The sequence below is a fragment of the Lissotriton helveticus genome, chromosome 3_2, assembly GCF_964261635.1.
Source record: "Lissotriton helveticus chromosome 3_2, aLisHel1.1, whole genome shotgun sequence".
NCBI lineage: Eukaryota > Metazoa > Chordata > Amphibia > Caudata > Salamandridae > Lissotriton > Lissotriton helveticus.
Window position 1 is genome coordinate 483,475,105 of NC_136062.1, and position 26,425 is coordinate 483,501,529.

At 44.4% G+C, this 26,425-nt stretch overlaps 2 protein-coding genes across 7 annotated transcripts in view; one reads left to right on the forward strand and one right to left on the reverse strand.

Annotated features, from left to right (window-relative positions):
• HARBI1 (harbinger transposase derived 1) overlaps positions 1-13,096 on the reverse strand; it is a 40,141-nt gene extending 27,045 nt beyond the window's left edge. Inside the window, exon 1 of the mRNA XM_078684419.1 lies at positions 12,940-13,096. The gene's annotated coding sequence lies outside the window, so the exon portion shown is untranslated. The remainder of the gene's footprint in view (positions 1-12,939) is intronic.
• A 175-nt stretch (positions 13,097-13,271) lies between these two features.
• ATG13 (autophagy related 13) overlaps positions 13,272-26,425 on the forward strand; it is a 280,382-nt gene continuing 267,228 nt past the window's right edge. For 2 of the 6 annotated variants that reach the window (XM_078684418.1, XM_078684416.1), the window contains exon 1: positions 13,277-13,439. The gene's annotated coding sequence lies outside the window, so the exon portion shown is untranslated. Of the gene's footprint in view, positions 13,440-26,425 lie in introns of all 6 variants that reach the window. The other 4 variants (XM_078684414.1, XM_078684413.1, XM_078684417.1 and 1 more) reach the window with 4 other exon arrangements.

Consider the following 26,425-nt stretch of genomic DNA (forward strand, 5'->3'; position numbering starts at 1 on the left):
GCAGTGGTGGTTGACATGAGCATGTAATGTGTTTTTCATTGTAGGTTACTTTTTTTAAAGTATTTCCATTGATTTAAAATATTATTTTTTGCATTTGAAGGAGTTTGATTTGCACTCCAGAAATGAGCATTTAAATGCCAGGACTTCGCCAATGCTCATTATTGAATGTTGAAAAGGGTTCTTCTACCATATAAATGAGAGAGGTATGTTTCACTATCATTTGTACATCTATGGGGTCATGAATTTGCGAAGACACCCCCTTGAAATGTCACCCTTTCCGGGCATCTAGATATACTTTGTGGTTGTAAATTCCGCATTTGGGAATTTCTGACTGATTTCAACCCTTTTTTTGTTTTCTGGTTGCTATTGCACCCTAAACTTGGCCAAGCAGCAAATGATAGTAAAGTGCCTTGCTGGTAACATACAAATATGTTCTTCCTTATTGAAAATAGATCCTTACAAAATTATGTTCTAGGGCCCACAATGTTAAAAGACATGACATGCCATCAGTATAGGTAGTATGATCTCCTGGCAGAAAAGAAAATACCTTCACTTTCAAATGCATACGAAAATTTATTTATTTAGATGACGAATTATAATTAATAAAATAATTTTTCATTAGAGACTTGATGACTATCTATTGGCATCCGTATTTCAATGTACAAAATGTAAAGGCCTACCATGTCAGCTAGATTAACAATACTAAGATTACACAAAATACTGCAGCCCTAAGATACTAAGTACAGAATAATTCATTCCTACCTGCGTCTGAATTTAGCAGCAGCTAAGGCAGGTACAGGCTTATGGCCCGAATGCAGCACTAATTTGGAAGGGTGTCGGAAGAGAGCACTGACAGTTGATGTTAGCCATTACAAAATAGGGTTTTTGAAATTTTGGCTCACGTTCAAGTTGAATGATGCCACTGGCCTTAGAGCAACGTAGATGTCGGAGCAGATAATAATAAGGTAAAAGAATCTCCCACAATTTCTTATGTACAGAAATCGTGAGAGAATAGGGGGATAAAATAGTGGAATGGAATACGATAGCATATATGTGCACTGTGGTGCACAGGATTAGGATGTGTTTGATGTGATATTAAATATTCTGGTCAGCATAGCATATAACTAAAGTACACATGCTTTAGATGTTACAAGGTGACAAAAGAGTTAACAGACTTTCTCTGCCGTTAGGAAGTAGCCAACCACAGATTCTGAGCATCGAGCCAGGCAGGAAATACATTTCCTGTGGTTTGTAACGAGAGTTTTTAGATAGTTGGAACACCGATCGCAAGATCGAACAGAATGAGAAATATATACATATATATATGTATAGAAGTATACATGTATATATGCATAACAGAGGTAATATGTGGGCATAGTAATAATACATTGCATACAGCAGTAAATAAGCACTATTATTGCCAGGCGGTTGAAGTAAAGTTGCAGACTTCAGATGGTTGTGTATATTTTTTACCTGCTTTAAAAGTTTAGATACCATTGGAATTATGACAGTATCATGTTTTCGGTGCATAGTGCATTTTTTTTAAGTTAATGGATGTTCCAATGTTTCACAAAATTATTATTTATGCATTAACACAAGTGAAAAGTTTTCTGAAATAATGAAATATATTTGTATACACTAACATGCACTGCGAGGTTTCTATCAAAGTCAGGTTTCCAGGAAGTGGGGCCACATCAGTTCTGGCCTTTGACATTTCAATAATGGAACACCAATCTTGGCCAAAGACTTTTGGAAATAATAGACTACTAATGAGCAGCTGTCCCCATTGCCAAGAGGGATGAAATAACAGAACAGACTTCAAAGTCAACGCTGCAAAATAGAGAAGATTAACTTGCTTCCATTTGACTGTCCAAGAGGAAGAAGGTGGTGACAGCTTAGTCGTTTATGGATTCAGACGTAGCCACAACACCAGTCGCACAGAAGTGTCTTATCTAAAGTTATGTATTTTGTATTATAATATTTTGCAATACTGGCAGAAGTGGCATTAGGTAGATTGAATTGGTTTTGTTTCATTGTGTTAATAGGAAGACTTGTATTGTTCACATTCTTGAGATTGCCAATAGCAACAAAGTCACCTCCAATATATCTGTTAGCACATGGAGTAAATGGCCCTTGCAAGCATGCAGAAAGGTTCAACAGTCCCTCTACCAGCACAGTTGGCACCCCAGAATAATTGTAACATGTGTCTTCATCGCCCTCCACTGATGGAAGTACTAATGCAATAATAAGAAATAGTGCCCAAGCAGTTAGATAGCTTCCTGCTCACGATTCTCTACACAGTACGAGATACAGTCAGATGACAACAATAGGTAGACAGAAGACTAAAGACGCACTGTTACATGACTCATACACTCCCCATGCAGGGAGAACAGATAGATTTTCTCACCTAGGCAGATACGACCACAGACTATAGAACACATCCTGCAGGATACACAAACTAATGTAATGATTATTGAGGCCACTGTCTCTAGAGTGTTTATACATAGAACAGGAAGGGACTACCCCTCCACCTCTATGATGCATGAGGTCATCACTGACACATGCAGAATAGAAGTGAAGGCAACAAGGCTATTTTAGATGATTGTTCATGATATGGCCCATAGTGTAGTTTTTTGCAGCATCAATGGGTTTATGATAGCAGGTTCTCTGTTAGACTATAATTGCTACATCCCCCACACTCTCCATTGCCCATGACAGATTAGAACAGCGGTGTTGTTATTCGCACCAAGTTATGCCCATGGCACAATTCAGTGCCCGAGGTTAGTTAAGATATAAAGAAGAGCTATTAGGGCAACATAGGGTAGATTAGGATTAAAAGATAAGATAGCAGATTGTCTACTTAGGGTTTATAAAATAAAAATGTGCAAAAGTATGAACTAATTTCAAACTAAAAGACATGTGTTCTCTGTTTTCTAGAATGGCATGTTACCTGTGGGACGGCACACAGCAAACAGCACTGGGTTTTTTTCTGGACAATAAATATGACACCCTATCCAAATTGAATTTTACTGGGCCTGCAGAGAATGGCTCCATCTCCAACAGCCCTTACGAAGGAGCAGCCTGAGCTCACTAGAACATTGCACAAAGTCACCATGATGGTTCCAACAGCAAATATCTCCAACGTCGATGCCCATCTCTGGCTCTGTTATATGGCTCCACGGACAAGAGCAGTGTGCTCAGTTCTAAGGGTGGACAGTGTTCAAAGTCCCACCAAAGGAGGTTTGCCGGTTGAGCAGAGTCCAGTTCTTTTTCCTTTACCATCATTGTGATGCTCCAGACCAAGGCAGAAGGACTCTGGCGTCGGAATACCGAGAGGAGAGTATGCCTTTGGATAAGGAGTGAGCTGTACATTTCCAACAACGAAGAAAATGGCTCAACTGACAAATGCCATAAAAAAATTGAACAAGATAGAAAAGAAATGGATTGCTGGAGGAGGTGTCATAGGAGATAGCCACTGATTTGTTGAACTTGGACTGGATACGTTTGTGGCAGTTCTAAAAAAGTTTTTATTTTTTGCTGTTCCTTTTTGTGTTGCCTCCCGTAGATGAGTGCCATTTTAGGAAAAGGAAGTTAGCACCAAGATAGTAGGGACAAGTTACACTAGTATAGGGATTTACAGTTAGCTGAGTATGAGGACAAAGATGGTGTTCATTGGGATGGGACTGGAATACAAATGGAGATGAGCGAGTTAGAAGAACGTAGCACATACTATGGAATACAAACAGCTCCGCCACTTCTCCCAGGTAGAGACTGTCTGAGTAAGAGCCCAACAGCAGCCCAATGTGAACGCCGGCTTAAATGAACAAGAGGCAGAGTGTGCGAAAATACCACCATAAGTGTTATGTTAGTGACATGCCCTGGATACGGCCACTGGCTGAAGGGTCACAGAGATACTCAGTTGAAAATAAGTGATCATTGAATGAATGATTGAATGATCAAGAGGAGGGAGATGATAGAGGGGCCTTTTTATCGACCTTGGTAGGATGAAGGTCTGATGTGAGCCCTACTTGACGAAATCTGAAAATAGGCTAAAATGACAAATTTTCACCATATAAAATCAGCAAATTAAATCCCACGGATCCCCTGAATCCCGGGTTTGTAGGCCCAAGCCAAAGGCCAAAGGCCACCGCCTTATGTTAACAAAATCCACTGGGCCTAAATAGTTTTAAACGTGCAATTCTGATGTGCTGAACACAGCGAGGCAATTGAGCAAACCTGAAAAGTACAGTAGCCTTTCACAAGCCCCATTGCTCATCACAAATGTCCAAAATGTTCTCTTCTCACAAATGTACACAATGTTCTCTTCTCACAAATGTACACAATGTTCTCTTCTCACAAATGTACACAATGTTCTCTTGTCAGAAATGTACAAAATGTTCTTTGAAGATGTCCTTCCAGGTGTCCTAGAACACATGTGGTTAGACCGCCTGCACTGAATGGGCGTAGGCCAGTGTGTCACCATAGAACCTGGTTCCGCATTTTCGGGTATATTAGATTCAGCCCATCAAATCTGGAGCCAGAGTTCTGCTAATGCGACTTCTTGCATGCAGGCTCTCCGGCTAGTCGATTGTCTGACTTGGGGTGTCAATTCCTCTGTCTCAGGTGGTGGGCACCCTAAGCCAGATAATACTTTTGTCTTTTAAATGTCTGTCCTTGCTCTGTACTTTCCATTCACACCCAAATCCTTGAATTCTTAGGTTCCCTTAAACTATTAGGGCCTGCTGAGATAGTCTCCATGACTGGGGTGCTTCTAGGCACTAGACTTTGTAGAGTGTTCTGCTTTCCCTAACTAATGTCAATTGTGCCTTTTTTAAAAGATCCCAGTCCTTCTGCACCTTGGATCTCTTTGGAATGTTAAACTTGCATGGGTTATAAATGCATTTTCTGATGTACTTAAGACTTAACGAATAAAATGCCACTTCAAATGTCATCTTTTGTTATCTCATATCATTGTTCCTTGTTCCTCAGTGAAGTGTTGCGTCGACGTCATGTGACCACGGCTCATGACCACAGCAGGGTGGTTTGTGACTCGTGACCACACCCTAGAGGGCTTCCTTTCACCCCTCATCAACATGGAGAGGTGCAACAATTTAAAATACGTACTCATTGTTGTTTGTGCCTTCTCAAGATGGGTAGAAGCCTATCCCCTAAAAGACAATACTGCCTTGTCCACAGCAAAAGCCCTTGTGAAAGAGTACTTCCCCAGGTTTGGAATGCCTAGAATGGTCTGGTCTGATAATGGAAGTGAATTTGTGAATCGTGTGATGAAGAGAGTGTGTGAAGGGCTAGGTATTCGGCAGAAGTTCCACGCTGCAAATCACCCCCAATCAGCTGGATTAGTAGAATGCTACAACGGCACTTTAAAACTTAAACTGGCCAAAATCCAAGGGAGCACAGGTCTTAAATGGCCTGATGCTCTACCCTTAGCACTCCTGTCCACCAGAATGACTGTGCATTCACGAGTGAAACTTAGCCCTTATGAGATCGTTTTTGGCCGGCCAGCCAACATATGGGGAGTGCCTAGACCCACTAAGTTCAGCGAGCTTGAACACCCTGTTTTGCTTGATTATCTGTATGAATTGACGGCTAAATTGCGTGTTTTGCATCAACAGGTTCACGACACCCTGCCTCCGGTCTCTGAGACTCCAGGTCACTCCATCGACCCTGGCTCCTGGATTCTTGTTAAAAACTTCCGGAGAACTAAGAACGACCAGCCCAGGTGGACCGGACCGCACCTCGTCCTTCTTTCCACAAGATCGGCTGTTCGAGTGGAGGGGAAGGCCAACTGGATCCACGGGGTCCACTGCAAAAGAATCCCTTCACCTCTGCCATATGACCGGTGGGTCCAGAAGGGTGTCGCTGACCCAGAACCTAAAACCGTGCCACATGTCATACCTTTCAGTGATGCACGTGTAAAAGGAACTAACTCTGAACGTGAAAGCGAGAACATTTTGCACAAGGCTGTGCCACCATCCAAGCGATTGAACACTACAGAGCCTGATCTCTTGTTCCAGAGTCAAACAGTACCCGGAAGAGAACGTTACAATTTGAGGCCAAGACCCATGGACAAATAAAGTAATTCTTTTTTTCCTTCCAAGTACTTTTTGTAAGTGTAGCTCTCCCATCTGAAGAAAACTTGCTTATTTTTATTTTTCGAACCGCCATCCGGGTTCCGCTGCTAGGGCCGCGATTGCTTAAAGTCTTTTGAGTGCAGCTGACGACGTTAGGTCGGCAGTTCTGGTTGGTCTAAGGGAGTTGCCCTGGACTGACAGAAGCATTCCTTAGCAGAATCAACCTCCCGTCGCGGGCAGCACTTTAGAGAGGATGGAGTTTTCCGAGATGGAGAGACCTGCCAGACCAATGAACTTTAAACGCAAATTATGTAAAGTGATGACAAAGAAAAGCTTTTTAATATTGTGCATTTGTATGTTATTCAGTATGATGATATTTTTAATAAGTTACGCTTTATTCTCTTTTCGTGTAACATTTGCACCCACTACATCACCCATACCTCCTCCTACTGTTTCCTCTCACTCTTTCCACCCTCTTCCTGACCATGAATCCAATAGGAGATTGGAGTTCATTAATAACTCCTTTGTTCAGCTCTTGCACCAACACCAACTTGTAATGAACACAACTAACTGTTGGGTGTGCGGTCTTATGCCTCACACTACGGATAAAGGTATCCCTTATCTGGTCCTGCCATTCAGTCACAATGGTTCTGTATGGGCATATAGGACAATGTTCATATATGCACACGAAATCTACCCCCTACGTTCTGTAACAGACAATCCTAGAAAAAGTGCTCTAGTCAAGGGTATAGTAGACATGATTAAGGAAGGTATTTCTTATGAGACTATCCCGAGAGATGAGACACTAGTATACATAGGATGGAACATGACTGTATATGGAGCTACTCTGAGTGAGAAACAGCAAGCTAAGAGATCTTCCCCGATTTGGATTGTACCCCATCAGGGTCATCTGTGTCTGCAAGGTAATGGCACGAATCCCAGGGCTCAGTTAGGGAAGAGTATCTGCACTAAAACGTATGTTTTTGCAGCCCAGACTTCCCCCGTGTTTTTAGCAGCTAAGGGTACTTATTTCATCTGCCATGATAGAGCCTATACATGGTTGCTCCCTGACTTTTCAGGCTCATGTTTTGTTTCATTTCTGTTGCCCCCTACCTACACAGCAGCGGCAGATTACCACAGGACAAGGATAGTTAGAGCTGTCTTGAGTACAGAAGACAGTGCAGGTCAAGAATTTGGGGACTTTGCAAAGGGTTTTCTGCCGTTCTGGGGATCCATGGCTAACAGCAGGAACATAAGGCAATTGACAAGGGTAGTTGAGTCCACCGTGATTGAAACTGCTGGTGCCCTTAGTAACTTGACTGCTGAGCTCCAGTCGGATCGACTTATGACCCTTCAGAACAGGGTCGCGTTAGATGTCATACTTGCAGACCGAGGTGGGGTATGCAGATTGATCCAATCGAGTTGCTGTGTTTTCATCCCAGATAACGCTCCAACGGTGTACCAGGCCATCTCCAAACTACATAAGATTTCCGAATCTATTCATGTGGATAAAGGAGATTGGTCGTTAATGGGATGGTTCTGGGAACTGATATCCGCCTGGGGATGGAAAATTCTGATGGTCATTGGGATGGTCTTAGCCATTCTTTTCCTGTTCTGTCTATGCGTGCAGTGTGCTCCTGCAATATGTGGCCTTTGTGTCACATCATGTGTAAGGAAGCCTGTATCAAGAGATGAACTGAGTACTAGAATGATGTTACAGCAACATCTCAATGACTTTAAGAATATAGATCTGGACTCAGATTAACATGAGGATAGATTAATTGCCTATGTAAGGGCAAAAGGAGGGTTTGTGGTTCTGAAAATTCTGGACTCGTGTAATTATTCTGGACTCAAGAATAAAAACTTCATCGTAACATGACGAATTTAGTATCAAAAGACCGAGAATGACGAGTACACTATGTACAAGCATTTTCAGCATATTCGAGTGACGATTTCACCTCGAATTCGTCATTTTCGTTCAGAACCCTCAACTTCCATTTTGTGTATGGAAGCCATTTTTGTGAGTTGCCCTTTACATAGGCTTATAATCCAGCTGAATTTGATTCCACAAGGACACGTACGCCTTAATCGACTTTCCTATGACCTGTGCAAGTTGGAACCATTGCCCCAGGCCGAACTCGTTAGGTCAGTTCCCCTCCCAGTGGCCGAACAAGATAGCATCAAGGCTCAACAAGCCATAAAACCATTTCAGCACACACACCTGCCGTATCTTGCTCGCATCTGTCTCTGCTCTTTTTGCTTCACTTGCTTTATGGTGGGGAGGTGCCCGTTTTTATTGGGGGTCCACCGATATCTGATGAAATGTTGGGCCTTACCGGGTGATTTGTTGTGGGCAGCCCAAAGTGAAATATGGACATGTCATCATGACTCTGCCTTTTCTTTGTACTAGAAATATGTCAATGATCTACTGTAAAACCAAGAATGTTTGCCTGAAGCTTAAAATTCTGTATAAGAAGAGAAGCCTGACTTTGTAAATTGAAGCAGTCTCCTGAGAATATACTTCCCGTGTGTTGTACTTCTAGGACACTTGTTGCCTTGGTTGCAGCCAATAAAATCGATCCTTGACTTCACCTAGAAGACTCTGAGTTTCTGTGGTCTGAATCAGGAAGAACCCGAGGTCTCTGGGTGTACCCTGACACCGCTGGGTTGCCGGTTCTGTCCCGGTTCTTAAAAACCCAGTACCTCAGCTTGGGGCGGTCAGTAGTGGAAGGTACTCCACAAACATATGATACGTTGAAACAAGCTCTGACTGCCCATTTTGAACCCCTGCCAAACCCTGATTATGAAAGGTTCCTGTTATGCCAGGCTCGGCAGTTACCTGACGAATCTGTGGACATCTTCTTTGCTCGTCTGCGCACTTTGGCTAGTACTTATCATTTGCCAGATGCTGCGGACGAGATTAGGGCCCAATTCATACAGGGATGTTATTCCAGCAAACTTCGTGAAGCAATATTGCAAGTGCCAAATATGCCTATGGTTGACATGTTGACCCGTGGCAGGTCTAAAGAACTTTCAAAAGTTAGGGCCGTCCATATGGATACGGCCCTTCAACATGCGGTGAAGGTGGAACCAGTAAATGCTGTGTGGCAACTAGGGTGTTTGATAAACCTAAGATGATGTCTCGAGGCAAAATCGAGGGACCCCGGACTTGCTATGCTTGTGGGGGTTCATATCCTGACGATGATGAGACTGTACATATTTTACATGCATTGCAACCTGGAGGTGTTGTGAGGAGAGGTTTGCCCAAATGCTGTGTACTAGTAAATGGTCATTCTGTGCCCGCCTTGATCGATACTGGTGCAACTATTAATGTAATGGCTGAATCTATGATGATGGGACTGCCAATGATACCTGTTCTGAGTAGAACATCAACCAAGGTGTTTGCCTTTGGAGCTCGTGAACCTCTTCCACTGGCTGGTGTTTTTTCCGCTGAGATTTCACATGATTCTCATGTTGTGAATACGCTGGTGTATGTTACCAAGACTGGTCAAGGCATGCTGTTGAGTTGCCAGACAGCTGAAAATTTGCATCTGGTTGTCTTCGCGTTGGCCATCCATCAAAGGACTGTTGATGACTTGCTGGTCCAGTTCTCTCCATTGTTTGATGGTATCGGCTGCCTGAAAGACCGGATGATTAAACTACATGTAGATGAGTCGATACAGCCTGTGGCGTTACGTCATCAGAGGGTGGCTTTTCATCTTCGGCCAAAGGTGGAGGCTGAATTGGCCAAATTGGAAGAGGCTGATATTATCGAGAAGGTGGAGGGCCCGACTCCATGGAGATCTCCTATTGTGGTTGCACGCAAGCCTAAGCAGCCTGGGGAGGTCCGTATTTGCGTGGACATGCGTTTGCCTAACTTAGTAATTAAGCGTGAACGGCACCTTACCCCAACTATTGATGATATTGTGGTGGAAGTTAGTGGGTATCGGTGGTTTTCGAAAATGGACCTTCGAGCCGGTTACTACCAGTTGCTGCTTGACCATGCTTCCAGAGCAATTACAACATTTTCTACGCATGTGGGTCTACGGCAGTATAAACGCCTTAGTTTTGGTATTTCCAGTGCAGCGGAAGTGTTCCAGGACAATATTCGTGGGGTTTTGTCTGGACTGGATGGCGTAATAAATGTCAGTGATGATATCTTGGTACATGCCCCGACATAGGATGGACATCTTAGAAGCCTTACCAAAGTGTTTCAAAGGTTGTTAGATCATGGACTCAGCCGGCATAAAGAGAAATGTGAGTTTCTAAGGAGTGTTATTTCATTCTTTGGTTATCGCTTTTCACAAGATGGTGTGTCTCCTGATCCTTTGAAAGTGTGTGACATTCGGTCCGCTTCTGCTCCTGTGAATGTGTCCGGTGTAAGGAGCTTTATGGGGATGGTCAATTATTGTGGATGTTTTATTCGTGGTCTGTCTGATCTAACGGCTCCTTTGCGAGAACTCACCAAGAATAAAGTTGCCTGGGACTGGGGTTCGGAGCAGGAATCTGCCTTTCAAGCTACTAAACAGGCCCTATCTGCTGATACTAAGTTAGTGTATTTTAATCCATTGCTGGACTCTGAGCTTTCTGTGGATGCAAGTCCAGTGGGATTGGGGGCTGTGCTTTCCCAGTGGCAGATGGATGGCGAGTTGGCTCCAGTGGCATATGCTAGTCGTGCTTTGACTGCCACTGAACAGCGATATTCTCACATTGAAAAAGAAGCCATTGCAGTGCATTGGGGATGTCGTCATTTTCATTTATATTTGTACGGCCAGCCTTTTGTTGTTTATACTGACCACAAGCCCCTCATTCCTTTGTTTACGGGTTCCTCTTCAAAACCTCCTCCCCGTATTGAAAAATGGATTTTGCAGTTACAGGATTAATGTTTTACAGTGGTTTTTCGTCCTGGGGTTATGAATCCCGCTGATGATCTTTCCTGGCATTTTCGTCCTGCCACCGTTGCTGAGGAACAGGATGCTGATGAGATTGAGGAGTATGTGCAATTGGTGGTGGAACGTTCAAGGCCTCTACCTATTTCTATGGAGGAGATTGTGCGTTCCACAGCTTTGGATGGGTGCCTTCAACTTTGCCTGTCCGCTATTGGCACTGGAAAATCAAATGAGCTGATGTCTTCCACAAAATGTCGTACGATGGACGCAAGATCTACCTTGGCATCTGTGTTTCAGGTGCGGGGTGATTTGGCTTGTTCCCCGTAGGGCCGTCTTATGAGAGGTCCACGATTGGTAATTCCTGCATGTCTTCAACAGCGGGTGGTGGATCTGGCTCATGTCGTTCATCAAGGGGTTGTGAAAACCACATCCTGTTTAAGATCAAAGGTATGGTTTCCTGGATTGGACGCTCTGGTTGAGGATACAGTATTGGGATGTGCACTGTGTCAGGCTGCTGAGGGAGGGGATGCTCCAGCTCCCATCATCACAGAAGGAATTCCTTCCTTCCCTTGGCAGAGGGCCAGTGCTGATTTTGGATGCTTACCTGGTGGCCGGCATATGTTGGTTGTGATTGACGATTTTTCTAAATATCCAGAGATGGAAATAATGGACAACACCACCGCATGTCGCACAATTCCGCTGTTTGATAAAATCATGGCGACCCATGGTTTGATTTCTGAATGTGCACTGATAATGGACCACCTTTTTCTAGTCATGACTTTTCATCATATTTACAGACTAGAGGTATTGTGCACCGGAGGGTTACTCCTTTATGGCATCAGGCTAATGGAGAAGTTGAGCGCTTTATGCGGACACTTAATAAAGCCATTAGAATTGCCCTTACGGATCGTCAGGATTTGGATTGTGCCATATTTCTGTTCTTGAAGGAATATTGGATTACTCCGCATTCCACCACAATAGTCAGTCCGATGTCCCTCTGTATGAATCGTCCTATTAATGATTTTGTAGCCCGAATGGAGGTGATTCCGGCAAACTATGCAGTTGCTAACAAAGAGCTGGGGAATCGGCAAGTGAAGAATGATAAAGTGGCATCACGACGTGGGGCTAAGCCCCGGACATATGTAGTTGGTGATTTTGTAATGGTGAAAACCCGGCATCGGAGAGGGAAATTCAGTTTACCCTTCGAGCCTGAGCCTTGGGTTGTGCAATCAGTTCATGGGACAAAGATCACTGTTATGAGGGATGGTGTGATTATTTCACGGAATGCATCTTTCTTTAAATCATATCAAGCTCCTATGACGATTCAGGACTATGGACGTGTGTTACCATCTGATGTGGACTCTGTATGTTCAGAGAACGAATTTAATGATATGGATTCATTACCCCCTATTGGTTCGTTTTCAGATAATATAACATCTAGTCAAAGTGGTGAAAATCCATCTGTGTCACCCTCTGATACGGTATCTGAGCCTCTTCTTATGTCTTCCCCCACTGAATGTTTGTTACCTGAGTCTACTTCCCAACGACGGGGTGTGGGGAGGCATCAGTCACGACCATGTCCTGTTCGTTCTACACGTCTGAAGAATTATGCAACATGCTTACAATGGATATGTGTTTTTCTCAATTTTGTTGGATTTTTGGAGGAATGTAGTGCGTTTCACTCACCTTAACTGAATGGGGGATCGCGCGGTCTCACCTGACCCTTATAAACCTAATGATGTTAATTAAGGGGTGTGTTTTTCATGCAAATAAAAGGGTCCTGGTGTGTCCAGGACGACGAACAGTCTATCCTGTGTCTGGTGATTACTTCCTCCGACGTAACAGTGTGTACCCCATGTATGGATCCATTTCTAGTGTCAAGAGTTCTAGCATCACCGAGTAAAGTCCTAGCAATATAAAAATGTGTGCATTATAAAAACTTGGATGGATGCACTCACCGGGACAGAGCAGGGTCCCCGGCTCCCGGCGCTTCCAGATCACGGGGCCTCGAGGCGCTACCTGGAGAATCTGCACCGAAGGCGGGGACAAGGAAGTAAACAACACCGGCCATCTGCGCGACTTCCGGGACACTCTGACCAATCAACAAAGGGTACGGTTTACCACAGCCAATGATGAGCCGCGGTAAACAAGTGGCACGTTTCAGCCGACAGGTTCGCTTCTGGTTCATCCCATAACTGACGTTTCATTACCCAATCGAAAGACTCCACACTTTTAGTCAGTCGGTGAGGCATGTCTCCTCTGCTGTGATTGGAGGTTGCCGCCTGCTGTCACGGCTCCGCTCTTCCGAGTGTAAACACTGGTTCTGGACGTCGGTTCCCGGCGCTGACACCGGCGCGGCCCGAGGGGCGGAGAGCGAGGCCGGACGGAGACAGCGGAGCGCGGGCTGGGGGCGGAGGCCCCGCGGAGCAGCGGCCCCGGCGAAGGAGCGGCGGCTCCGGTGAGTGCGGCGCCGACCCTCGTACTGCCTCTGAGACCGGACACCCCTCCCGCCCCCGGGGGCTGGAGCAGCGCCCCGGAGCAGGAGACGTGACCCCGACTGCCCTGCGCCTCCCTCCTGGGGGGCACATGTCCCCCATGGGCCCCAGAGAGGTCTCAATACTGCCCTGTTTGTCCCTAGGGAGGGGGGTGGGGGGAGAGAGTGAGATACATGCCCCCCCCTGGGCCCTGCCCCCCCATGGGCCCTCAGAGAGGTCTCAATACTATACTGCCCCTCCCTCCTGGGGGGTTACATGGACCCCCCCCCCACCCTCCTCACACCCGTGGCCCCAGAGATGCCTCCATACTGCCCTGCGCCTCCCCTTTCGGGGTGGAGGGGCCACATCATCTCCCCTGTCCCCAGACACGGCCCCATGCTGCCCTATGCGCCCCTGACCTGCTGGATTATCCCCCACGACCTGATCCCAGACAGGTGGAGGGGGCCCCAGCAATCAACCGCCCCCTCCTCTCACAACCCGAGGACACTCATCTGACCACCCCTTGGCGTGCCCAGCTTTTAGACAGCTGTCAGCCCAGCCCCTCCACTGACAACCCGGGTGCACACAACAGGAGGCCTCACACAGCAGTCAGCCCCTTCCTTCAGAATCCGAGGCATCTCCTCAGCCGGTACCACCTGGTGCGCATGTATTTAGGTAGCCCCTGTCCTGCCAACCGTAGGGGTGCTCCATTCAAAACATATCCACTGATAAACCCAGGTGCCTTCAATATATGGCTACCCCTCAAGCATCATCCCCAGGTGTGCAAAGATTCAAGTAGCCTGTTGTATATTGATTCTTCATGTAATATGGCTGACAGTAGTCATTAGCCCTTCCTTAGTGTTCTTACCTCCTCAGCTTCCCAGAATACCTGTGTGTGTTCTAACCTGTACCAGAGTGTTCTACTTGTGTCAGTTGATGATCTGGTCAGTGTGTACTCAGCTGTGTCCTACAATAAATGTAACCCTTGCTCTGAGAACCACAGTTGAGCAAGCCTCATCTGCTCCCATGAGAGCCCTAGTAGAACTCTCAAGTTTCACGGGTCCATTCGTGAGTAGTTCACCCAGTCCAGTGCTTTTTGATTTGCAATCTGGGACTTGTTTATCCCATTATATAGTCAAGATTTGTGACTGCAAGCCTCACACAGTCTACGCTTCCCAGGTAACACCCCAGCCCGTCATTCTTTAATTAGATTCCAAGAAGAGGTCTCACATCAGTGCAGTCTCTAAAGCTTCTCCTTGTACGGAGTGCACCCCAGCCCGTCCTTTAGTCCAAGGCATTGCTGAAAACCGACAATTGATCACAGTGTGGGGGAGGCTGTTGGGGGGGGGAGAGGGAGGGAGCGGGTGTCAAAAGATTCACCTCCAGATGCTACCTGCGAGGTAACTACTGCCTAGGATCCCATATTCTGACTCTGCCCTTCTGCCTGACGCTTCACACTCCCACAGATATTTTGCACCCTTAGTGACCCTTTCATCCACTTATAAAGCACAGCACCTTGAAACCCAATCCACCCTTCCACAGAGACCTGCTGTACCTTTGTTCACTCTGCAGCATTTGATCCCCCTTATTCCTGCCGACTCTTGGCAAAGTTACTGGTCTAGGGCAGGGCTCTGCTCTTGAACCCGCTGTTCATTCTGTTTTTTGAGTGCGGTAGAAGTGATAGTGTAGTTATGGTTACTGGCGGTAGAAGTGATAGTGCAGTTACGGTTACAGGCATATCCAGCAGTGTACTATGCCAGGGCTGAATCGTGCCACATGTTCTTAAAGAAGTGTGTTATGTGATATGTTACAGTTGAACCCGCTGGTAAATGGGGCTACGCACCTAGCCGGTCATACCCTCGACCCTGTTTTTTCTAACTTCCCAGAGCTGTCTTTAGCTATCCCGAAACCCTTGGGCTGGACCGATCACTTTCTGATAAAAGCCAACCTGGAGATCTTGGTGCCTTTTAGGGTGGAGGAAGTGAAGAGGGTCCTGAAAAGACCTTGGCATAAGCTTAAATTAAAGGACTTCCATACATTCCTTGGAGGGCTCTCCCTGGAAAACATGGCAGATCCGGATACGGCGTATACCGCCTTCTGTGAATGGATTACCAAAGGCCTGGACGCTTGCATACCTATGAAATTTACAAAGGGACGTAGATCCATCTCGAACCCATGGTACGATGATGCTCTAAGAGCCTTGAGGAAGGAATGCAAGAGAGCTGAACGGTCCTGGAGGAAAGACTATAAGGAGGGAGACAAAGCCATTTACTTGGCTAAGTTGAAGATGTATCATAAAGCTATCTGTTATGCTCGGGACTTATTTTATGCGGAGGAAATACAATCTAGCCCAAACCCTACTAAATGCATCTTCGAAATTCTGCAAGAATTAAAAAACCCCAGAAGTACGGCATCTAAAATATCCTCAATTCAGCAATGTGAGGAACTAGCCACCTTTTTTATCGAAAAAGTGCAAAAGATCTATAAGTCCTTCCCACAGCACGTACTAAGCCCTCAAATCCCTGGTGAAGTTAGGGTGGATGGCCATATCTTGGAAACCATACCTACAATTTCGGATGCGGAGCTAGGTAAACTTTGTAGGAAGGTGAAATCAGATTCCCCAGCAGATCCTATGAGGCCAGCACAATTCCTAGAGTCACTGGCGCTTTTCCAACAGCCGCTTGGTGACATTATTATTTTATCTTTTTCCTCTGCTAAAGTACCTAGAGCCTGGAAACAAGCTTGGGTCTCTCCCATTCTCAAAAAGCCCTCTCTAGACCCTTCTATGTCAGCAAATTACAGGCCTATATCTCTCCTTCCGTGGCCCGCAAAGATCGCGGAAGGCCATGTGAGTGAAGTGCTGACCCGATATCTGAATAACAACGATATCCTGGATCCGTCTCAAAACGGGTTCAGACCGGGTCACAGCACCGAGTCTGCCCTACTCGCTACAGCCGAACATCTTAGGATGATCCTTGATGCCGGTTGGAGTGCAGCTCTGATTTTATTAGACCTCAGTGCTGCCTTCGACACGGTATCCCACGACATCCTCTTGTTTCGGCTGGAAGCAATAGGGATTACGGGAGCCGCCTTAGAATGGTTTCGATCATTCCTTGAGGAGAGATCCTTTCGGGTCTCAGCCCCACCATTCATCTCTAAACCTCATTACATCGGTCAGGGGGTGCCGCAGGGCTCTGCACTTAGTCCACCACTTTTCAATCTCTATGTGCAACCCCTGGCCGATGTAGCAAAAAAGTGGGGCCTTACGCTGGTATCGTATGCAGACGATACCCAGCTGGTCATCACTTTATCCGAAGGGCCATCCGACTTGGCCACCAGGTTTAGAGATGGAATGACAGCTGTTGCCCAGTGGATGACGGATAACTACTTGCAGCTAAATGCCAGCAAAACCGAGGTTCTGCTGGCAGGGAAGAACACCGCCCTATGGAATGAGCACTGGTGGCCGGCATCGTTGGGCGAAATGCCAATACCAACTACTCTTGTTAAGAACTTGGGAGTCTGGATGGACTCTTCACTAACCTTCCAGACCCATACTAAGAGAGTGGCAGCTACCTGCGTGGGTTTGTTGAGAGGCCTTAAACCCATCCTCAAATATTTTGAACCAACGGTGCGCCAGATCATCATGCAAGCTTTGATATCCTCACGCTTGGATTATGCCAGCGTGTTGCTTCTGGGTGCTAATAAATCCGAGATCCTACGACTGCAAAGAGTTGAAAATATGGCCGCGAGAATACTGATAGGGCTCCCTCGCTGGTGCTCGGTTATAGCTACAATGAATAAACTTCACTGGTTACCGATCTCATCTCGGATCCAGTTTAAAGCCCTGGTGATGGCCTTCAAGATTCTTAAGACGGAGAGCCCGGCCTTATTGCGCCCTCTGCTGACCTGGTATGTCCCGCAGCGCAGTTTGCGCTCACTGGGGCAACACTTGGCGAAGGTGCCACGCTTTAAACTAGGCCGCATGGGTGGCCGTTCTTTCCAGGTGCTGGCAGCTAAACTATGGAACTCTCTGCCGAACTATATTCGTGGCATTGAGAATATGCTGGAATTCCGGAAGGCCATCAAAACCTTTCTATTTCCGTCATCATAGTCTTCCCCCCTTGAAGTTCTCTGGATGGCCTCCGCGTTTATTTCATTATTTGGCAGCGCCGGGACGCCCCTTTGCTGGGGCAGCTGTTGCGCTTAAAAAATGTAATAACATAACATATGCTACATTTTCAAGATAATCATGCCCAGTGGCCTACAAAGGGTGTAGGGTTTTTTATCTAGTTATTATAGGATAAAGCAAAACTAATGAATTTTAGGGTAACAGGGCTGAGGGCAGGAGTTGGTTAATTGAAGTTTAAAGTTGAGAATAATTGGTGTCGGTTCTTGGCAGCTTTGGCAGAAGGTCTTGGGCTTCATCGCTGCAGTTAACTTGTGTGCAACATAAACTGGGGAATATATATGGATGTCATTCAGTAAGATCAGTGAATTGGGTTATGAATCAAAAGATGTCTTTGCTGTCATGTGGCAATCCAGTATATGTTCCACTGTGATGTGAGAACTCGCATGCATGTACATGGTCAAAGACGAATATAAAGTTAGCGAGAATGGCTATAGAGCCATTGATAAACAATATGTAGTCCCTCATTCTCCAGTGAAATAAGACAATTTTTATTCAGTACACAAATGGAAAAAATTATTGACCACCGGTCGAACCAGGAGTAGACTTACCAGGAAATTTACCCACAGACCAGCCTCTATGATGCTCCTAGTGATTTCAGAAAACTCCAAAGCTACTTCTAGGGATATGCAGACACCTGAGTGTCGTAAACCTTTGACTTAAAGATCCCACAATTGGGAAAAGGCTTAATGCGAGCAACTTTCCTGGAAGGGTCACCAAAAGAGCGTCTGTTCTGTACAGAAAGAGCTTTGCTGCATGGTGTATGTTTTCAAAACAGCACCTGAGTGAATCGCAAGATTTCTGGAACAATGTCCTTTGAACAGATAAGTCCAAAACCTAGTTATATATATTTATTTGTCTCAGCCCGAGGGCCATACAAAATTACATATTATAAAATATATTAGGATTAAAATAAAAACCCTGTTATTGTAGAAGGAGAAACAAAATGCAGAAAACCATTTTATTGTCTAAACTATCAAATGACAGCCCAAACCTCAGTTTACCCACTAGTTATAGTTCTGGTCTTTTTTCAGCACAAAAGACAGATAGATCCACCTTTTGGAATAAACATTCGGAGTCCGTTCTTAGGCAGGGTGATTAAGGATCGGAACATGTTCTGTATTGTACTCTAAAAACAAATGGCGACATATTAAACTCCTTTCCTGGAGGCGGTATGGGCAAAGGAGTATAAAATAGAGCAGAACAGCAAGTTTAGGAAAAACCAAAGTGTGCATCGGCAAAAAAAACTCATACCAGGGATCATTCATGGTGAGGAGGGTTGATCATTTGGGTCTGCTTTGCAGATGGAACACCTGGACGCCTTACAATCAATGAGTCCACAATTAATTGTTTTTCGTACCAGGGTAGTCCAGAGGACACAGCTAAGACTGCGACGAAAGTGGTTCATGCATCTGGGCAATGATTTATGACAGAATTGCTGAAAATGAAAACATTCAGGATTTTGGAGTGTTTAGTCAAAGTCAAGTCAAGTCAAAAAGGCTTTATTTCGTTAAAAACTTATCATAAAAGCTTCACAGTAAAAAAACACACAATATCATTCTAAAAAATAAAAAAGAAGATACAGAAATTTGATTACATTTAACCTTAAAATCTTAATTTTCAGATAAAAGAAGCATATCATAAATTAATGAAAAGAGAATTAACCATTTCCTTTAAGCCTTTTGCTTCTAATCAACCAGGCCCATGATAAAAATCTAGAAAGGGCACAGACATACAGTGGGCGAGAGTCCGACATTAAAATGCGTAGTGCCTCAATGTGATGCCTAGTCCCTAACAAACGGCACAGTTGCTTAAGCCATCTTCTTCTTGGTTGGGCATACTCCTGGCACTCAAACAGAAAGTGTGCCACTGACTCTTGTCTAGCTATGCAAGCGGGGCAATACTCTGTAGTCTGTGCTGGCGGTTTCCATCGAGATGTAAAAGCATGCAGAGGAAGAGTCCCCGACCTGAATTTAAAATAAAGGGTCCTATCAGATGGTCTCTCAATGATATCTAAGTAAAGTTCCCGAATTGGCGAGTCCTTGAATTTCAAAAAGTCCTCCGTAAGTCTGCCCAATGTACAGTTAGTGCTCCGTTGAGTCAAAATCCAATTCCAATACAGACTCTTGAGTGTTGCCTTTGGGGGAGAAGACCTATTTACCCAGGCTTCACTTAGACCCAAGTTACACAGGAGGGCTTTCATATCTCTCAACCATTTTATTCTGTGCCACCCCGGTAGTGACATTATTTCAGAGAGCCCTTTTGCATATTTGGCAAGCTCCGGAACTCGCCACAACCGGGCCCATAAGAGTAAGGGCCGGAACTTTGCCAAATCCCCAATAGGGCGGCAACCTAAATCAAGCATTAAGGGGAGCATAGGAGTACCCTGGGGAAGTGACATAATGGCCCTACAAAACTTCCTCTCAGATCTTGACAATTCGCTGGTGTTACATGAGCCCCATAGCTCTGCCCCATAAAGAGAAGAGCTAACTCCCCTTGCTGCATACATTTCAATAACAGGGGTATAGGTCTAATAGCACAGGAGCACCCCTGTTACCCTCTTGTGGGCTAGCAGCATTTTATCTAAGTGAGGAGTCAAAGTCCATACTTCAGCCTTATTAAGATTTTGTTGTGAGCCAGACTCAAACAAAGGCCCTCAAATGTCACGAAGGTTAAATAGTTGTATAATGATGAGTGGAACAGCATTCCTTCCAGTAGATGAGACTGAACCTCTTACATGTTACCTTTTCTTCAAGTGATTGCTTCTAAAAACGGATCCATGCATTACTGGATCACAAGGTGCACTTTCCACACAAGTCAAATGAATTTCGGCTGATCTTTTTGTTCAATAAATGACGACCAGGCGCATTTTGGGTGTGTTGTTAGATACAGTCATCACAGTATGCAAGTCATGATGTTAGGAAGCATCCGTTTGGAGGTGGTTACTAAGAGAATGTCTGATTTTTCTTGTAGTAAACTGGAATAAAGGTTAACTTGTGGCTCGTCCAATGATTTAATGTTTTTTAATCATATATTTATTGCCACTGATTTTATCAAGAACAACTGCATAAGTAATTGTACCTTTTTAGGTCGAGCCTAGCGCTAGAAGAGATAACCTTTAGAAATTGGTCTGCTCTTTTCCACACACTCGTGTATGTGGCGGTATCCACCTTGTGGGAGCAAGCAGCGGCATGCAGGGGCCATCTGTTTGTAATTAGCTTGGCTGCTTGCGCTTTACTCTCGCTCCCCTGGTACTGCCTGCGCTAACATTATAGTTTTTACATGTAGACAATGATGTTAACGAAAAATCGACACAAATGAATCTTTAAAATGATTGACACATTTGATTAAAGGCTGTGTTCGGGAACATGTATTTCGGGCTGTCTAAAAAACACATTGCAGGCTGGCTTTATACTACGGTTTTCAGTAGTTTTTCGAGCGGGCAGTTTCCCCGTTTATTTCATATGCACATAATGCCTTCTGTTCTCGCCAGAAGGAATGTGTTCTTTATAGATCGAGGACATGAATGAGGTGGTCTGCACACCTTATCTGTCTCAAATTAATACAAACTAATGAGCCTCCTTTTGAATGTGCGTGCGATACAGGGTAGTGCTTTGCCCCTTGCGCACTTTACATAAAACATGAAAGTGGGGAGCGCCGGGTCGACGCTCCACTCCCTGATGCACTGCTTGAAAGGATATCAAATCCACAGTTAGTCCCCATTTCGCAAAATTCAAAAGTTTTGTCCATTATAATCCGCGTTTTATCTGAAGTTTCTCGCATTCAAATCCACATCCATCACAAAAATGTACTTTGGTAACTTCTCATATTTTCGTGTGCCAATCCAGGCCTCTTTACGAAATAAGATCCAAGTACCACAGGTAGTTCGAAGCAGCATTTTCCATTTTATTATTATGTACCCAATGCATTGCGGGCTATGGCATCAGCCCTTCGTCAGGGGTCACTGCAGTTTAATCAATTCAGGACAGACCATCAGTGTTTGGTTGTAAAATTATCAACAATGCATATTATCAACGTTTCAGCAATACGTAATTCACTTCAGTCTTAACAACATCATTTTTAAATGAGATATTTTGTGAAACTTAAATCCCGTGCTTGCTCACACCAAAGAACTTCAATTTAAATAATACCACCCTCTTTATATATAACACATTGTGTCAAACGCATTTCGCCGTGCAAAATAAGTACCCTTGTTATCACTTTATCTCCTGACTCTTGCTTAACCCAAACTTTACACATCTTTAAGCGCGAGCCCTCGTTGTGTTTCTTATCATCTATGCATGCTCTATCTTTCCTTATAAGACGGGGACACTCCCTTCATTATTGTTAAAAGTTATACTTCTTCTCTCATAATATTCGCGCTAACACCCGTACCTGCTTGCTTCGCTGTCATCAAGCCGCTCGGCGTGCGCCATAACTGCCATTAAGTTTACACATGTCGGCCCGTTATTGACGTCAATAAGTCACAGCATTACGTTTTATATATGAGAGTAGATTTTAACAATGCACGCTGGGACTTATAGTTTGCATGACTTCTCATTGGGAGCGATGACCAAGGTGTTTTCTTTTAATGCACACGAGGGGGCGGAGTGAATATGGCACATAAATTGACGTCAATAACGGGCCGACATGTGTAAACTTAATGGCAGTTATGGCGCACGCCGAGCGGCTTGATGACAGCGAAGCAAGCAGGTACGGGTGTTAGCGAGAATATTATGAGAGAAGTATAACTTTTAACAATAATGAAGGGAGTGTCCCCGTCTTATAAGGAAAGATAGAGCATGCATAGATGATAAGAAACACAACGAGGGCTCGCGCTTAAAGATGTGTAAAGTTTGGGTTAAGCAAGAGTCAGGAGATAAAGTGATAACAAGGGTACTTATTTTGCACGGCGAAATGCGTTTGACACAATGTGTTATATATAAAGAGGGTGGTATTATTTAAATTGAAGTTCTTTGGTGTGAGCAAGCACGGGATTTAAGTTTCACAAAATATCTCATTTAAAAATGATGTTGTTAAGACTGAAGTGAATTACGTATTGCTGAAACGTTGATAATATGCATTGTTGATAATTTTACAACCAAACACTGATGGTCTGTCCTGAATTGATTAAATTGCAGTGACCCCTGACGAAGGGCTGATGCCATAGCCCGAAATGCATTGGGTACATAATAATAAAATGGAAAATGCTGCTTCGAACTACCTGTGGTACTTGGATCTTATTTCGTAAAGAGGCCTGGATTGGCACACGAAAATATGAGAAGTTACCAAAGTACATTTTTGTGATGGATGTGGATTTGAATGCGAGAAACTTCAGATAAAACGCGGATTATAATGGACAAAACTTTTGAATTTTGCGAAATGGTGACTAACTGTGGATTTGATATCCTTTCAAGCAGTGCATCAGGGAGTGGAGCGTCGACCCGGCGCTCCCCACTTTCATGCTTTATAGATCGAGGGCCATATTGGAGGTTTTGAGAGAAGGAGCTGACAAAGGTAGACTCTAGTTAATCAGATCAGTGGAATGGAAAAGTCCAGGAATTGTTCTCGGTGCTGTTCAAGCTGCAGAGTTTTCAGCTGAAACCATCTGTTGCTTAAACGGGGTCTGTTCAAATGCAGCAACAAGTCGGTTTAAGAAAACGTTACTAATGATACGTGTAGTGGGAAGCAGGCCACAGTTTCATCGCGGTATGAAGTGACAAAAACTGCACTGGCACGTCTCTTCATCTGTTTGGCTCTTCATCAGCATTACTCCAAAACCAAAAGCAGACAAAGATAAACGTAACTTTTAGCTCTTAAATTTATTTGGAGGTGAGGTAATTACTTCTGTATCTCTCAGAAGCACTGTGTATAATACAAATATCGAGAATTCGTTGAGCAATAGAAATGGGAGGCCATTGTTAAAGTCTGCAAATAAAGGCTTTTTTTCTGTGAAAAGGATTGCCAGTACTGCATCTGGAGCTTGGAGCTGATTTCATTTCCCAAAGCATTCGCCAAATCACTACTCCTTTGAAATAATACTGTTTTTCCTGTTTACAGATAACGTGGTTTGCCTTTGCAGCAGAGGGCTCCTCTCGGACATTGCAACAATGTGGCACTGGGAAATAGTAACAAGAGGTTTGTGCTACAGGAGGGTATACGAAAAAGTTAAATGAAAGGTAGCCTACAGGCTTAATTTTGTTTTGCTTGCAATTTTCATAACAACACCCACATAGCCACCACGTACCATGACTAGTAAAACCTGTAAATGTTATAGCAATCAAGATATTGTGCTGCATGGCTAAAAACGTATAAGGTCCCAAAGGCGAGACCTATTGGCTATGCTAGTGCTTGTTTCTCTTGCAACCATGGGCCAGGGCTGTCATACTCAAACTACAGCCTGGGGGCCGCTTGAGGCCCTCCTGACCTTCACATGCGGCCCTCTGCTGAACAACCGCACTAGGCTGCTGTTTAGTTGAGAGAGTGCTAACTTTCAGAACGATATTAAATAAAGGAGCAAGCGTTTCTTTATAAGATAACTGAGGGAAAAGAAGCAAATCGGGTATCCAGCACCATCTAGCTTTAGCAACAAATAATTTTTCAGGACCTTTTGCAACTAACGTGTATAATAATGACAAAGTCTCTTCATAATTCAAAAACGTTTATTTCATTGACATGACCATTTGATTTAGTACATCAAATTATATTGCCTTGCAACCCTGACAACAATGCCAATAGTGAGCTAAGAGGCAAGTCAGTTCTCACATTGAAACCTCTGGGTGTCCTGAGTTGTTGTTCTACGTGGACAACATTATAGTTTAATAAATCAAACACAAAATAATGTTTTGTACAGTGTTTATCGTGAAAACATGTATTTCAGGGTGCTCTTACATATGATAATGAAGAAAAGGAAGGCAAAGTAAAAGAAAACAGTTGTCTAGGATCACACAATTTGGTCAATTGGGGACTGATAGTAGGTTTTTTGGTTTCACATTATGCAATTCTATTTTATTGCAATTCAGTAAAGCAGTTTCTTCTTTTTTTTCTAACATTGACTCTACCAAGGTAGCAATGGCAAGTAACAAAAGCTTACCTCAAGGTGTGGTAGAGGGACAGTGAATCAGATACTGCATAACACAGGATTGTCAAATCTATGAATCTTCTAGATATTATAGGTTTATTTAAAAGCCAGTGTGGAATTAAACCTTCAAAATATCTCCATTACTCACTAACTACACCATGTACATGTTTTGCTTTCTCAACGCCCACCTTACCGCCACCCCAACCCTTTAAAGTAGTGGAAGGGAGTGGCTGAGTTTTCAATTTCTAGAGTATGCAGATCTTGGTAGCTGCCAAGGATGTGTCTCTTGATGTCTTCCAATGAGTCACCCTGAATTGGATCCTGGAGATCAAAGTAAAACAAAATCCCCTTGGGGTTCAAACAGTAATACAAGTACATCAACCTTTCACACCTCTTGCCGTTCAATCTCATCCAGTACTTTCTTTCGACCCCCAACTCCACTGAAGTTGGAGACCACAACTACAATGCTCCATTCAATACAAATTGCATCCAATATAAAAAGCAGTTTATGCAACTGCCCTTTTTCTCATCTGAGATCTCACTTCTTTGTCTATAAAAGACATCTCTACTTGGGAAAAATGTAGAGTTTGTGGTCTGCACTTCTGCTGAAGGGAGGAATAAAGCTCTATCTGAAAGCCCTGTACCGTCTGAAGCACCCAAGGGTCTTGTGTCAAACTCTCCCACTTGTGAAGAAACAAAGCAATTCGGCCTCCCACCAATACTTCCCCAGCTTGAATGAAGTTTACCTGTATAGGAGGATTCGCCGGAATTGTTCTGTCCTCTATAACCGCCTCAGTATTGCTTGCCTCTTCCACCTCGGTTATGGTTACGAGTGGGCTAGAAATTTGAGAGCTGGGCACCGCCACGTCCTTGTTGATCAAAACCTCTGGAGGTCTGGTTATAAACTCGGCCGGTCACTCGACTCCTGTAGCGTCCGGCCCTGGTAAAAAGGCTAGTCTGGAACACCTTTTTAATAGAAGACTGGGCTTTGTCTAGTGCCGAAAAGGTAGCCACATATTTCCCAAGTTCCTTGACGGATTTGTCGCAGAATAACAATCCGTTAGCTTAAGTGCCTGCTTCAGCAGTGGCCATATCCGCCAGTTGCGGGTCGATTCTCATTAAGAAGGATCTTCTGTGCTCAGTCGAAAAGGTGCAATTCCCGTTGCCCAAATAACATAAGGCTCCTTGTGCCCATTCCAATATTTCAGTTGGGTCAAGGGGAGTATTGGAGTCTTGAGCTCTGATCACTGAATCAAGAATCTTTGTGAGGGGTCCAGAAACGTCCAATAGCTTATCTTGGCATCCTCTCCATGCTCTGTCTCAGCCCTTCTTGGGGTCTTTGGCCAACTTTATGTGGAAGGTTGCCATATTGGGGTCTAGTTCTGGGGTGTCTGCTACCTTGCCTTAGACGGAGGGCACAGACATTCCGATTTAAGAGTAGTGCGCACTTCGCACTGTTTGAGGTTCTCTTGGACGTAATGCGCCACCTCCACGTAAGGCACCCATTCCGTCAACCTCGGGTGAATTATATTTTTGGGATCAAATAACAGATTTTTATTAGGGTTTTTAGAGCTCACGCTGTGAGTCTTACGTTTGCGTTTTGTTGGTCTATCAGGCAATTCAGTGTCTTGGTCAGAATCTGATGTCTCTGGCGCGGCAGGAGAAGATTCCTCTGCCTCCCCCGGGTTTGAGAGGGAAGAATT